Genomic DNA, 15,357 nt, shown 5'->3' on the forward strand with positions numbered 1-15,357 from the left:
TCTTTAGCAAGGCAACAGTACTGATAAATCAGAAAGGAGAGGTGAGTTGACGAGAGGAGAGGGGGATTTCAGTTTACAATAAACATAAATTCATTGTTCATTGTGCACATACGAAGATTTAAACTGCCCCTTTAATACACTGAGAAAAAACAGAGGGCAAAAACCTAAAGATTTCTTTATATCTGGAAGGCATGTGCAAGGTTCAAACACTGCGTAGAAACACGCTAAAGCTTACATAACTGATTGAAGTATTCATAGTTGCAGTCATACATTCTAATTCATCCATATGCACAGACACATTGAGATGCAAAGTGAAGCATCTCTTCTTTCACAGTATACTACAGCTCTTCCTACTGTTTTTTCCTAGTGAAACATTAGTTTCCCACATCTTTGGGATTGTGCCAAAAATGGCTCACTCCCTCATAGCTGACTGAAATACACAAGTATAAAACGTGCAAATCTTGTGATGCAGCAAAGACACATGACGTCTTTTTTACTGGTATATTTTGCTTTCCACCATGCAGTGCTCTTAAGAATAAATTCTGTTATATTATATTGTTCAGGTAATTGTTCCAGCTACCAAGCACTTTACCGAATCAATAATCAGAGCTGGCTGCTTTGTATGAAAATTAATGCAGCATGCAGTGCAAACATGACAAAGAGGAGTGTATTGATTTTGATTTCCCTGTTGAGATGTCTTGCAGTGTTGTGGTCAGTGTGAACAGAGGTGTTTCATTTCCTGTGTCCTGTCCATATGAACCTGCAAACATCCATATTCTTCTTTCTTTATGTGCCTGTGTGTGCGCCGAAGGGAGGCGGCATGTGAATGTGTGCACACCAAAATGTTGGCATTCATCTAGCTAGCTCATTTGCATGTGCGTGTATGCATTTCAGCTCTGTCTCTGCATGGATGTGCCCAAGACTCTTGCACTTGCCTGACTGTTGCTGACTCTGCAATGTCCAGTGGCTCCCTGATCTCTCCAGTCAATCCCGTCTCCCTCTCCAATCTCTCTGTACCAGAGGTGCCAGGAGGAGCAGAGGAAGAGAATTACACCACGAGAAACACAGAGCAGGCCAACAGTGCAATAGTACTTCAGGAGTCATGATGGTGCACCATAAAGTGCCCTCTCTAATTACACTAATTCAATGAAATTACCCCTCTTAGACTGAAGTCACCACTCCCAACACAAGGTGATAATGGTAGAGATCATGAGACACAGAAACCAACATTTACCCAGAAAATCACAGTAAACAGTAAGCGTCTAGCACTTTCCAATGAAAATGGAGGGACAAAGATTCTTTCCCTGCAATGTGTGATTAATAAAAAAACAGGAAGCATCTCTCCCAAAAGATATTACAATAAGCAGCATGTTTGTATTTTGAGAGTCAAAAAATCCCATTACCTTGGCGTGTCTTCACAGGTGATGAAAGCTGAAGAATACTTCAGGATTCAACTTGAAACAGACACAAACCATTAAAATGTTAAGTATAGCCACAGGGCTCTGCAAACAAACAAGTGTGATGATGATCAGTTGGCACTCTCTGATGATTGATGATCAGCCCTGGCACCCCGAACTGCTGGAGTGATCTGTTATGGAAGCCAGGTTCAACTTGCTGTGAGCAAAATCGTATTGGTATTGGAGACATAAAACAGCACACTATTTCTGGACAAAGTTAAAGGTGCATGTGATGGTACGGGATTGAATTTGGCTCCCACTTTTTGTTACATGGCAGCGTACTTGTCTCCCCTTTTTTTCCTGTAACTCTCTTTCACCTTTCTCGATTAATGAAGCAGAAATGGCATTATCTTTAGACTAATCCTGAACTAGAGCTCTAATTTCATGATTTTATCTGTAATTACAACTGGCTCCAAATAGGCTAGCTGACAGTAGTTAGCGGATAAAAGGGATAATTAGAAGCTTAATTACGACAGTTTACCAGAGGCTGAACATTTTTGAGGAAATATACCACTGCTTGGGTATAGAGACAAACCAAAAGGCATCACAGCAATCAATGCACACAGTGTGCAGTTCAAAATCACATTACCTACTGTTGCTCGTTTTATTCCATATAACTTAAAGTTCCAGCAAATATCCTAAATCAAAATCCAGTGCCCTGGACTGTACAATTCACAAGTGTGAATCATTCATCATTGTTGCTTTTGTTTGGAGAAACAGATTATTGTTCCTTTGAAAAACAAAAATATGATAAATGGCTGGAAATTTCAGGACAAACGCTTGAATTGACAGGCTCGGGAGATGCTATAAAGCTTGTGTTAGAAATGATATCTGTTATTTTTTATCCTAAAAGTATCATTTTTTTTTCTAAAACACTGGAAGTGCCACACTTTTTTCATGACAAAAACAGCATATATCTGAGAACATGATGAATCAAAAGGATGCAATGGGAAATGGTCCGTGGACAACAGAAATTAGAGCTGCAATCAAGGAAATTACCCAAACAACTGCAAAAATTTTCTACAACAGAATCAGTATTATAACTAGTGTAATTATGGTTGTTGTTACAAACTAGAGTTGCTCTACTTTTAGGTTTGATCAGTATTCCATTGTGAAGGCTGTAAACAATGATGACAATCACTGCTGTCCTCTGGCTGTTTGTTTGGAGTGATAGGAAGAGATCGCATCTCTTGGTGTCATTCTATCCTGGAAAATAGATGTTAACTTATTCCAGTGACTCAGCACACAGCCCCATTACCTACCATTATAGTTTGACATAACTTTATTTAAAACTGCAGCAAATCACATTTACCTGCCTAAATGGACCATTAATGTCAGGATAGCATTCCTGGAAGATGGAGAACTGGGGCGAGAGAGCTCTCTTGTCTTTCTAGGGAGAGAAAAGCCAAGTACAGCAGCCGAGTGAGCTAATGAGAGGTGAAAAGGGAGGATGACCCACATATGTGTCATAAATATTGTCATGCAATGTTATTTAGATCACAGGTTAACATAAAGTGGTCCTTATGCATTGTGATTTTTCCATGAATCAGAGGGAGGTGTCTTTTGACGGCTACTAAAAATACAATTCTTACCAAATAGCCTGTTCAATTAGCTTGTTTGAATAGTACAAATGTTAGACATGCCTCACTGTGATCATAACAATGTCATGTTGCTCTCCCTTGAGGCCCTGCTACTGCATCACTATGTTGAAGATCCTGTTGAAGTGACGTGTTGAGATTTGTTCAGAAATCTGATCATGCTGGAAGTCAGTTACCCCTCTAGCTGTAAATGTCAGTTATTGTTGTCTTGGTTAATATCATCATAATGGATTCTGTTATGTGATTTCCCTCAGGTGCCCTTTGGCGAAGGAGTTCCTTTGCTGTTCTCACTCCTTTCTACATGTGTAGAGATTCACTCTTTGATTTCCCCACACAAATCAAACAAGAAAAATCAAATTAATTGCTTTAGCTTTAGCTTTGAGGCTAAAAAGTTAATGCACATATTTCAATTCTATGTGGTAGTCTGAAAGTATAACTCCTGTGTAATTTTAGTTTTTTCTCCAAATCCACTGATGAACAGTACTTGCCAGATCTGCCCTACCTCGCATATCTTATGGACTCTAGCTGTTTTCAACAATACTTTAAAGATTGCAGTGACATACATCTGTCATGACTAATATAACCCATCATTTAACAACACAACACACACACACACACACACACACACACACACACACACACACACACACACACACCTGTATTGCATTTTTTCCTATGACTTTATGAAGTCACTGTCACAGTTAAAGTGATTGTATTCTGCCAGTTCAGAGGAGATCATTTTGTGTGTTTGTGCACTTCAACAAGAATGCCACCTGGCACTTCACGGTGCCCTAAAATGTAGTTCTATCGTGTGGTGCTGTAAGTGTTTTATTATGTTTTGCCATATATTAAACCTCGGCATGACAGCTGCATCTCATACCACTATGACTAAACCTTAGCCCACCCTGTTGTTGATTAGCAGACACTGATGCAGATTTCACCCCCTCTTTCCATTTCTCACCTCTGAAACCTCATTCATTATGTTTGTCTGAGAAGCACGCACACCTCCTAGCCCATGACTAACCAATTCCACTCCCATCATGCCCTCATCCACCCTCTAAAATCTCTATTATCACCTCCCCATCACCACGACAACCAAAGCTCGGAGTTCAACTTTAGTAAGCTGGGGCACGGCAGGTCAACAAAACAGAGATATTTTCAGTGGTGGACACAAAAGCTGCCCCACTTTTTATCTTGACACCACTCCAAGCCAACATTTCTAAAGGGCTAGAGAGAGGAGCCTGTTGTCAACAGCTTGTCATCATCATCATCATTACAATCATCACTGACATTTCTGCAGTTTTGTCTGTAATGGCAAACATAAGGTGTTCTAACATTTATAATAATCAGTGGCTCAGCATTCAGTTGAAAAATGACTGTGACCATATGCTAACCCATTTTTCATACAAACCAGAGACATTTTTGACTACAAAAATAGACAGGGCACTGGAGCAGCATCTTTTAAACGCCCCCGAGCAGTAGGATCACGATCAATAAGACCATACCTCTATCTCCTTGAATGTGGAGTTGCTTATATCTGATGTTCTGTTGTATGTATTCTCTATTATGTATTGTTATGCAAAATCTGAAAATGTGATTGGCTGATGCAGAGCATCTTATGCTGATGTGCCGCCATCTTTAGCGTTGTGAACTGACTGAGTGCAGAATCTCCTTTTATAATCACAGTGGCTCTGATACAAACACACACAAAATCTATCATCTGTACGTGTTAATTAAAATCTGAGTCAGACCCAATGTGTCACATGTTCTACATCTAAATGGCTTCAGGAAATTGAAGTCATGTATAGTCACATCCCGGTTTCTGGTTTTTGAACACTCTTATGCTAACATTACCATTAAATACTGACTGACTGTCAAAACTTAATTATTCCTGACATCAAAGTAGCTGTGAAGACTAGAAACGTCTCCTTCACAACGAGCAACCAAGACACGGTTGATACATTTTGTTTCGATTTGATATGGTAACATCTTCAACACAGAAATGGATATTATCCCAAAATAATTAGTTACACCCTGTGCTTGTCAAAATCTACACAAATCAGTACTTGGTAATATCAGCGTCAAAGATTGGTTAAAAGAGGCATTTTCTTTTTCTTCTGCAATCAGCTTTGACTTGTCACGTAGTCCTCTGACTGCAAAAGCCAGCTCACATATGGTGCTAGACAACCAAAGGCAATTTACTCCTCTTTTGAAGAAGAAAATACAATCTCTCTATCTCTCTCTCTCTCTCTCTTTCTCTCTCCACCTCCCCTATATGTACACACACACACAAACACACAAACTCTTTCTCTCACCAACAAACAAACAATGCTCTAATACAAGCACGTACACACTCTCTCACACACACACACACACACACACACACACACACATAAACACACACTGACACACATGGTTGATTCGGGGCTGCTGTTCTGCCAGCAACATCATCACTCTCCTTCCCACCCTTGTCTCCATGGAGACGAGCTTCCAGAGAGCTGGCTGGTTGCAGACCGTTGTGAATCAGCAGACACTGACGGGGAGGAGGGAAGAGGGTCTCTGTGTTCAAACACGACTAAAAGAGCGCCATGAACGCTGTGTTAGACCGAGTCAAGGTGCTGAAGCAATCGAATTATCCAATCATTCATGCAGAGATGGAAAGAAACCAAGGATACTCTGATGATGAAACACATTTAATTGAGTCAAGTGTCATCAGAAGTATCCTCACAGGTAAACGGGCCACCTCTGTCTTATACACTGTAAGTGTGGCCACGTTAGTCTGATTCATAAACACATAGAGGGACGATAGGATCAGAGTATACACACAATCTCAACTACCGCTTCATCACTGATTCAGCTAATCTGAAGATGGCTTTGCCCAGGCTTAATTTTCTCTTGGATTAAAAACTACTATCCTTTATCTCTCATCCATTCTCCGAGGCTAGACACAGACCAAAAAAGAAACAATGAATGAACTTTTTATATTGTTATTATTTCCTCTGGCAATATAGATCTCCACTGAGGCATTGTGTACGTCTTCAGCAACAGCATCCTTCCTCTCTGCCCATCTCATAACTTCTCCTAATAAGCCTGGTGTATTCTTTATGGTGTCTGACTCTATTGCTCACTCTTTCTTTACAACTAGCTCTCTTGCTTTTTCTTTACCAGTCTGAGGGCAGTAGATCTAATGAAACAACTGAATACCGACCAAATTTAGTGCCAAAACAAACAAATAAAATGGACCTGATTTAGTGCTGAAGCAAGCAAACCAAAACAAATTTGTAATACGTCACGCTTTACAAACCAATATATAGCATGTTGTGCAAACACAAAAAAAATCCCATAACCAAAATCTTGTTGCTAAGATTGTCGTACTTTTTTGTATTTTTGAAATTTGATTGTGAAATTCAATGTATTAGAAATGTGTTCTGTAGATATAAACCATAACAGACGCTTAAAATTATTGTTTCTTAAATAAAATTATTGCATAAGACCAAAGAGAAACCATAGGTATAATTGTGGTACATCATACAAAGGGCAAAAGTACTGTACAAATATGAAAATTATTGTACAAATGGCAACGCTGTGTTCCATTTGCTTAATAATTGTTTTTTTGTTTGTTTGTTTGTTTGTTTGTTTATGTTTTGGTAGTAAATTACCAACAATTCTATCATTGTTTTTCCTTGACTGCCCATATATAGACTATACAAATTTTTCATTGGCTTTATTAATCCCTGGACTCTCTTTTCCTTAACATTTATCACCTCCATCTTACACCTTGCTCCCCACAATCAATGCATCTACCTGCAGTCAAGATAAACTGTGCACAGGACGCCCCAGTAGCTCACCAGAGAGACCACTTGTTAATGCTGAGTCCCGATCGCAGTGTCCTGGGTTCGAATCCGGCCTTAGGTCACTAGCTGCATGTCATCCCCTCTCTCTCCCCGGCCTTTCCTGTCTCTCGAAACTGTAGCTGTCAAGAAAAGCAGAAATGCAAAGAAAAAAACAGTTCTCAGAGGCACAATAAGCAGTGTGACTCATAAACAGTCTAACAGCCGACCCTTTTTCGCCAATTTGAGACCTGCAGTATACTCACTGACTGCTGAAGTAGCTAATGTGCAAAGAAGCTGCAATGACCGCAGCAGAACCGTGAGTCTATGAATTTTACAAGGTGGACACCCAATTAGCACTAATAAGGAGGACTGATGGAGCAGAAAAAGGTAGGGAAAGGTCATGAGTAGGCAGGGAGTTGGCTGAGAGCGGCGTACAGGAGTGTAAAAAGAAGATGGGTGAACTAAAACGCTGCCCTCTCGGTTGTTGAGTCAAGGAAATACCTTCCTGTTGTGTGTCAGCGGCGCAGAAAGACAACCAGAATCAGCTCTAAGCCTGCGTGATAAATGTCCTAACAACTGGACACTTCCACAGTCGAGTCAATGTCGGAAGTGTTTAGTGAGCTAGGTTTTATTACGGATGTAATGGGTCTGCCGGAGCGTGCGTGTGTGGAAACTTCGCTTAGGGGAGCAAAGGAAGAGACAGCTTTCATCAGCTTAACACCTGCACCTCAAGCATAAGTCTGAATCGGTACCCTGTGTTCGTCACATTAATAGATTTATGTGCACGCACACACACACACACATACCAAAACAGACACACACACATACACAGACACTGATGCATAAAAATAAATACACCCATGCATGAAACGCGCATTCATGCCATACCTCTGTGCGTGTACAATTACAGAGGAAATGACCCTCGCTGTAGGTCAGGGGACACGGAGAGATTCCTCACAGTGTAACAAGTGCAATGCAGGGGGGAGAAAAGAGCAACGTATAGTTTATAGAGGAAGGATAGGGTACGGAAAGGGAGCAGGGGTTGTTTGTACTCCTGTTAACACATGAGCCGTATTCATACTCAACATTTGGTTTTCACTGTGTGCAGGGTGCCTGTGCTGCGTCAGTGTTTCGGTTATGTGAGCGAGAGCACGAGGGAGAGAGAGAGAGAGAGAGAGAGAGAGAGAGAGAGAATGAGCAAGTGAGAGGGCAGAAAGGCCACATAGCTCATAATTTTAACAGACTGCTATTGCTGAGGAATTCTTCTCAAAACCAATAGTCAGTCAGGAGTGTTTGTGTTCTTTTGTATTGCTGTGGTCCTTAAAGACCTGTTCACACAAAGTCTGGATTTTTTGCACAAAAAAAAAACAAGATTTTAAAATGAAAGTGACCTCCTTCAAACTGATGCCAAAACTGCACTGCAAAGATCAAAAGAGGCCAGACTGAAAAAAACTCACTGTCCAATCAGATTAGCTTTCAGGTCAAGTGTCCAGAACCAGCATTGAAGATGGACATCGAGCTGCTGCTATCTTTGCTCTCCAAAAATAGAGAACTGTATGATAAAAGCTGTAAAAGCTACAAACAAGCAGAAAAAATATAACTACTATGGCATTCAAAAGCTGACAAAACAGGAATCCATGATGGTGAGTTTCTTTTGAAAACTGTCAACTTGTATTTACGGCGTAGCTGAGGCTGGTAATGATAGCCTGGCCAACATATCTTCATCAACATTTGTGTCTGTGTAGTGGAGGAAGTTGGCAAAACATGAGACACAGATACAAGAGGGAAGCAATGTGAGCAAGATCCAACTCAGAGAGGACACGCTGCTTTTTTCTTTCATTTAGGTACATGAACTTTTTCTTAGAATGACAAAAATTCAGCGGCAGTCTTGGTGTGAATACTGCGAATATTTCATACATTGTGTCACTTATTTGCATCATACTCAGAGAGACTACACCTTAAATCTGTTGTAATGATGGCCAAAAAATAGACTTTGATGTCAGTCTTTCCACCTGTTTGTGGTTGATGGTGTTACTGATGTTTTACCTCAAGTGAGCCTTGTCATTTCAACACAAACAAGGGTGGTAATTATGTCTCTGTCATAACACCTAAATTTTGTTTATGTGGTCATGATGCTGGAGGGATAACCATAATCCCAGAGCATTCATACTTTTTAAACACAGGGACTGGCAAAAGCTTGGGGTCTGCGACAGCTGATGGTCAAGAATGATGCCTGTTTATCTCACTGCTGACAGTGTTACAATTGGCCGTATAGTTCAATGTTTCTTGCATTATCCAATGTATTACATAGTTCAGGGCAGCTTGGCTGCTAAGCAGAGGACAGACACAGCAGGAGCCAGATGTACTTTCTCTATCTTGTTATTTAGGTCTGTTGCATTAGATACACGCCCAGTCAACATTCACACACATAGCATCACACATTCCGGGAGCAAGGCATGGACAGTGGTTGGCCTGTCCATGTCCGGGTAACTGGCCAATTATTCTCGGTTGCGTTTAAGTCCAACCTATGTACGGGGCAGGCCCAGCCCAAGAACATAAATGTGTATCATTTCCTGATATCGAGGCTCACTCTGACTGAGATCCTGCGGGAGCTCTGTCACACTGAGACCAGCGCTGCCTTGCTTTATATGTGACCATAATAAATGTTGCATCAGAAAATGGAAGACTGACTCCGGTCTGTTCCTGGGCTTTCAACAAAAGAATCGGGAGCTAACAACAGTAATGTTGATTAGAGAGCTGGCGTACAGAGTGCTGTGTTTACTACGCTGGGCTTTGCATGGGCTGCAAATGACTGTTTTTCAGAATAATGTTTGCCAGCACCTTGAGGGATTATGAGATGTTTGTAATTGGGCTAAGGCAAGTTCAGGCAAACAACTAATAATGAAAGATGTCAAGGATGGAAAAAAAAAATGGAAAAACATAAGACCAGAAAAACAAGTTGCCCATTCACAAAAAAACCATTACAGCTTGCATATGAAAAACAGGTTGAACAACCCTCAAATTGAAGTGAACTTAATCCAGTCCTAATGATTAAAGAAGATTGCGGTCCTTTGGGCGTAACTGAGACAAGTGTAGACCTGGCAGTCACTGAGTGACATACAGGAGCTCGCACACAATGGACGTGAAATGCCAAAGCCCTGCGCGGCCTGAAGGCATGGTACATTGTTGTGGCCCATTAGTCGTGAAGTTCCTGTGAAAATGACCAGGGGAACACATCAGTGGCCTTTTCTGTTCAGTCTCTGCCCTGAGAATAGAAAGCCGTTCTAGCAAAGAGTGCCACATGCCATGCACCATGCACCCAGACACACACACACACACACACACACACACATATACACAAGTGGACACACACACAATAATAACCTGTGAATATAAGACGCTGACAGACTGTAATTGTTGGAAGGAATCAAGTGAACAAATGACGTTATTATCTCAAAGCGCGCTGGCTTGGATATTATTACCATATTAGTGGGAGTTTCTTGGCATTCCTGTTTCCCAGAGCAATGCTCTCGCTAATAAGAAAGAAAAAAAGAGATGCCATTGTTCTGAATTACTCTCATACATCTGCGTGACATTTTCTCTGTCAAACATGCAGAGTCACAGCCACAAAGTCATTCAGTTATTTAGGTATTTTTGCTAAGCTCCGAGACAGCGTCAGGAGCACCTGGGTGTGTTTCTACGCCGTAAACAGAAGAAGGCAATCCCAGAGGGCACTCCCTGGTTGGTGCTGTTAATGTTTTTTAAAGCCTTGGCTTACGGGAGGCATACAAATGATCATGAAGAAACATGATGAGAGCAGGAGGAAGGCTGTGATACGGGGTCCCCATGGCAACCTCACAAAACGGCATACACTCACCATGGCAACAGAGCTGGCAAGGGAATATTGCGGAGAGAGCGTTGGAGCCGGTGCTGGCCTCTGGCTGTTTGAACTGATACACAGTCACATGCCAGCAGCACATCATGGACAGCTAATTCACTGACAGAGGTGTAAAAACTGCCTCTTTCCACATTGTGGACATACGTATTGGCTTGACGGATGGACATTTTAAAACATAAAAAAGGGTTGTGTAACAGCAGGTACCAGGCTTGTTCACTTAACTAACGTTACACTCAGTGCACAATTATAAGTGTAAGCTTACACATACATGATTACACACACATGCACAATCACACATGCATACACACCTTTATGCTACCACTGATTGTGTTCATTACCCCTAGTTTAGCATCCTACAGCTTTTTGTTTTGTTAGGCTTTTTTTTTTTTTTTTTTTTGGTTTTGCATGTTTTAGCCCATTTGCTAAACGGCAGCTTTCTTATATATATATATATATATTCAAATTTCCCTGTTGTTGTTTATTTTTAATTTATTTATCTATTTTTCTTCCCTACAAATAAAATCAGGTGATAAATTCTCTGCTCCTCTGGCTCATATTTGTGCCATGGTCTAGAAGACATGGATACCAGCAAGCCTAGCAAGACAATTTTCAACAGGAATGTAATCATTTACATATTTGCTTATTGGGTAAAAGTTGAAGATATTAACTTATAATACTAACATAATAACCTTGTTGGCATATTGATCTTACAAAAACAAGTAATGACAACATTTCTGCTCTCATATTGTTTCCTGTGCTCCATTGTTTAGGGTACAACCACATTTTGAGAAACAGGTTTGATGGCCAGTGACAGCTAAGGCGGTAAACACTTACATGTCATTTTAGAGAATAACTGGAACTTAAAGTTGTTTTCAACCACTTCGCAATTTGTAAAAGACACAATTTAAGATGTAGCTCGTCCTTTTAAAACAACACTTGGACCAAGCCTTTTCTCTAGGCTGGACGGATAATAGTTTCTCAGCTAAACCTGGCAATAAACAAAAGGACGAAATGTTAGCCAGGGCTTGCTTCAAAGCAAAATATTAGGCAAAAAGCTTACCAACATACCAGCCAAGTTAGCATGCTCACTTACCATTAGTGGCTCCCATGACTTGACTGTAAGAGTAGTATCACCTTACAGCAAAGGAGATAAAATAAAATAAAATAAAATAAAATACTGATAGCTACTGTGTAAAAGTGAGACGTTAGGCCTGGTCGAGCAGGGATGAAATTCAGCAGTCCTTAACTTGCCAACAAAATAAAGCTGGCTAGCAGTCAATTTTCCTCAGTAGAAATTATTTGCAGACATTTGGAAAAGAAAACCCTGGTATGACACGACGCCAACAATCTGTCATCCCCTTTACCAAATTATATAAACTATTTTCAGCTTGTTACTGTTCAGCTATAACGTAACGCACCAGGGCAAAGTTAGTTTTATATTGGACGTTTGATATTCAGATTGATATTTGCCCTTTAGAAAGGTCCACTGTGTAACTCAGGAGAGTCAAACTGACTCTGACAGGTTTACATCCCCCATAAGAGCTTCACACTTTACTTTACTTTCCTCAAATAGTTGTAATTGATGAATGCCACAGTTTACAATGAGAGGGTGAGATAAAGGACTGCAACCAGTACTGACAAAAAATACAGGAGTTACACCAAATAACAAGTAGGGTGTGAAACACAAATTTCCAAACTCATGTTCTGCTCATACTAAGCTTATGAAATATGTGGGTTATCCCAGTGTCAGTAGACTACTCCTAGATTGCAGTTAGGCCTAATTTCCAATATCCTTTATATGTATTTCTTCATAACACCAGTTAAAACTCAAAATTGTCAGTGGAATGGCCAAATTTGAACAATGATGTTGGCAGACATCACTGCAGCCAGGTTTCCGCCAATTTGTGAATGCACAAAAAAAAAAGACTCAGACTTTCCAAATCAATGTGGGCAATTCACCAAGATGAAGCAACATTTACACAAATACACACAGGCAGGATAGCCATTGTGAAGGGCTTTCCATCCCAAGCAAGTTTCAGTTCGCTGCGAGTTGATTTTTGTTTTGTAAAAGTGAAAATGAAAGGCGACAGGCTAGGAAACCCTCATTCATTGTGCAAATACGATGAGTTATTCTATGGAAAATGGTCAGACTTGGTAGCAATGTAAAAAGAAAAAATGCATGCAGTGTAGTTGACACGCTAAAACATGTCAAAAAAATGTAAGATCCTTTAAGCCTCATTATTACCTGCCTATCATAAGCCTTAGCTCTAACCTCAGCCTATATTTAATTTAAATCCACCCTAAAGTTGTGCCTTAAGGCAGTTAGGATCAGCCTAAATGATCACAGTTTGTAAAAATGTCCTCACACTGGGAGTCTAAAACTTAAAATCTTTTTCACTAGGATGGAAGTACAGGAATACACATACAACCTACACACACACACACACACACACACACACACACACACACCACTGTGGTCCTGTACAGTAGCAGAAAGTCCTGGCTAATAGAGCCACACACAGCTCTCCTGAAAAGACAAATAGCCAGACAGCAGCTGCTGATGCTTCAAGGCCACATTTGGCTGTACTGTAAACGGTAATGGTTTCCCTGCTGGACAAGGAGAAACCCCAAGAACATGTCATCATTTTGCTAATACTGCTGAATTTGCCTGGCCCTGTTGAGGTAGGCTGTGTGCCACTGCATGCTCACACACACACATGTAGAGATATAATGATGTGTGCTTACCATCATCCCACAACCGTTTGAGTCACATCCTGCATGTCACGGGCGGCTCAGAGTACAATTTTTCCTCTTATTCCTCTCATTTTAATTTTGTCTTTTTGGTGCTGCATAGACTAGGAAGACAAAACGCACTTAAAGAGGGGTTTTACCCAAAGCCTTGCTCCCAATAGACACCTGTTAGGATAATTTGCCCTAATTCTGGCATGAAATGACTAAAAAGACCCCCTTAAATAACAAAAATCAAAATCATTACCCCCCCCCAAACAAGACTTGATTAATGCTGCATATTAAGTAGCCATTTGACTCGAATCTCTCTAATGAGGTTGGTTGTTAAGTGTTTTTTTTTTTAATCATTGTCTTTAATTAAGCACCATAAAGAGAAACACTGAGGAAAGACAGATATTTATCACTCTAGTTTAAGCTGCTTTTCAATTCAGCAGTCATTAAAAATGGCACCGCTTGGCTGGGCTTGACATCAGCTGAGGTGGGATGAAACTGTGTCACGGTGAACTCAAGAAACCCTCTTGTAAAAAAAAAATACAAAAAAAAAAAAAAAAAAAAAAGAAAGAAAATCATGTTGTGTGAATGTGTATGGGAATTCAGAGGAAATTCCAGTACAATAAAAACTACACCTTTTATGATCACTGAGCAAAATAAGCTGCTGGAAATTTCATGTTGCCTTTTGTGTTACAGGATATAGCTGGCAAACCGTATGCTTTTGAAATTCTTGTGCAGATGTGCAGAATTTCTCTACATTGATATTCAGTCACCCTGGAGCGAGACTGTCTGCAAAAGCTGTCTGCTCAGTGGAATAATCTGAGTGGGTGGGTGTGGCAGAGGGATAACAGGCAACAACACCACAGGCACGACTCAATATCTCCATCTAGTGACAAAGGAGACTCAAGCATTACAAAAGAATGACACCTGCCCTACTAAATGAGTGAGAATGCTCTATCCAGCGGAGAAAATACTCTGTAAAAATCAAGAGAGGTGGAAAGAGAGCAACTCTCTCCAGCTTTCTTAAAGGAATTCTCCAATATTTTGGGGAAAATACCATTTTAAATGATGTTTGGTTCCATTTTCACCCCTGTGCATCCAGTGGCTCGGTTCATATAGGTAATATTTTGTGTTAGCTTAGCATAAAGACTTGAAGTCTGTGGGAGTCATTAGCCTAGCTCAGGCACAACATAGAAATAATCCTTACTGCAACTCCAAAGCTGTGTGATTTACACAACTTTATGCTAAGCCACCACGAAATACCACCTACTAGAGACGAATCACTGGACATACAGAGGTGAAAATGGGTTTGCACATCTTGTGTCAGTCTGGGTAAGTCGGAAAAAGGGTATTATGTCCAAGATGTTGGAGTGTTCCTTTAAGTTCTGGTCTGGTTGCTGGCTGATAGGCAGAACATTAGACCTTCTGCAAAATGTTCAAGAAACCACTGCATGCACTAAGGGCTGACATCAGGGTACAAGTGGGCCAATCTGGTATGTATCCTGTCGAAAAACCTGCGCTGGATCTGTCTCTGACAAGGCCCTTGGAGAGGCCAGAGAAAAAGCAGACGAAAGAAGGACCCCTTTTTTTTTTTTTTTTTTATCTGCAGCTCACTGGTTTCTTAGACTGACCTTCTCCAGTCTAAATGGACAGACAGCTAAAATCTCAATGAAGAAAGTGACAGGATAAATCCTCAAATGATGGACACTACTTTGGCTGCAAGAACACTTTTTGAATGTATCCCTCACACAGTCTGTAATATTACACAGAATGTAGCTAAGTCGCATTTGAGAGAAAATGAAAATACTTTATGCACAAATTTGTTTTTCGGC

Source organism: Myripristis murdjan, chromosome 15, assembly GCF_902150065.1.
Source record: "Myripristis murdjan chromosome 15, fMyrMur1.1, whole genome shotgun sequence".
Taxonomy (NCBI): Eukaryota; Metazoa; Chordata; class Actinopteri; order Holocentriformes; family Holocentridae; genus Myripristis; species Myripristis murdjan.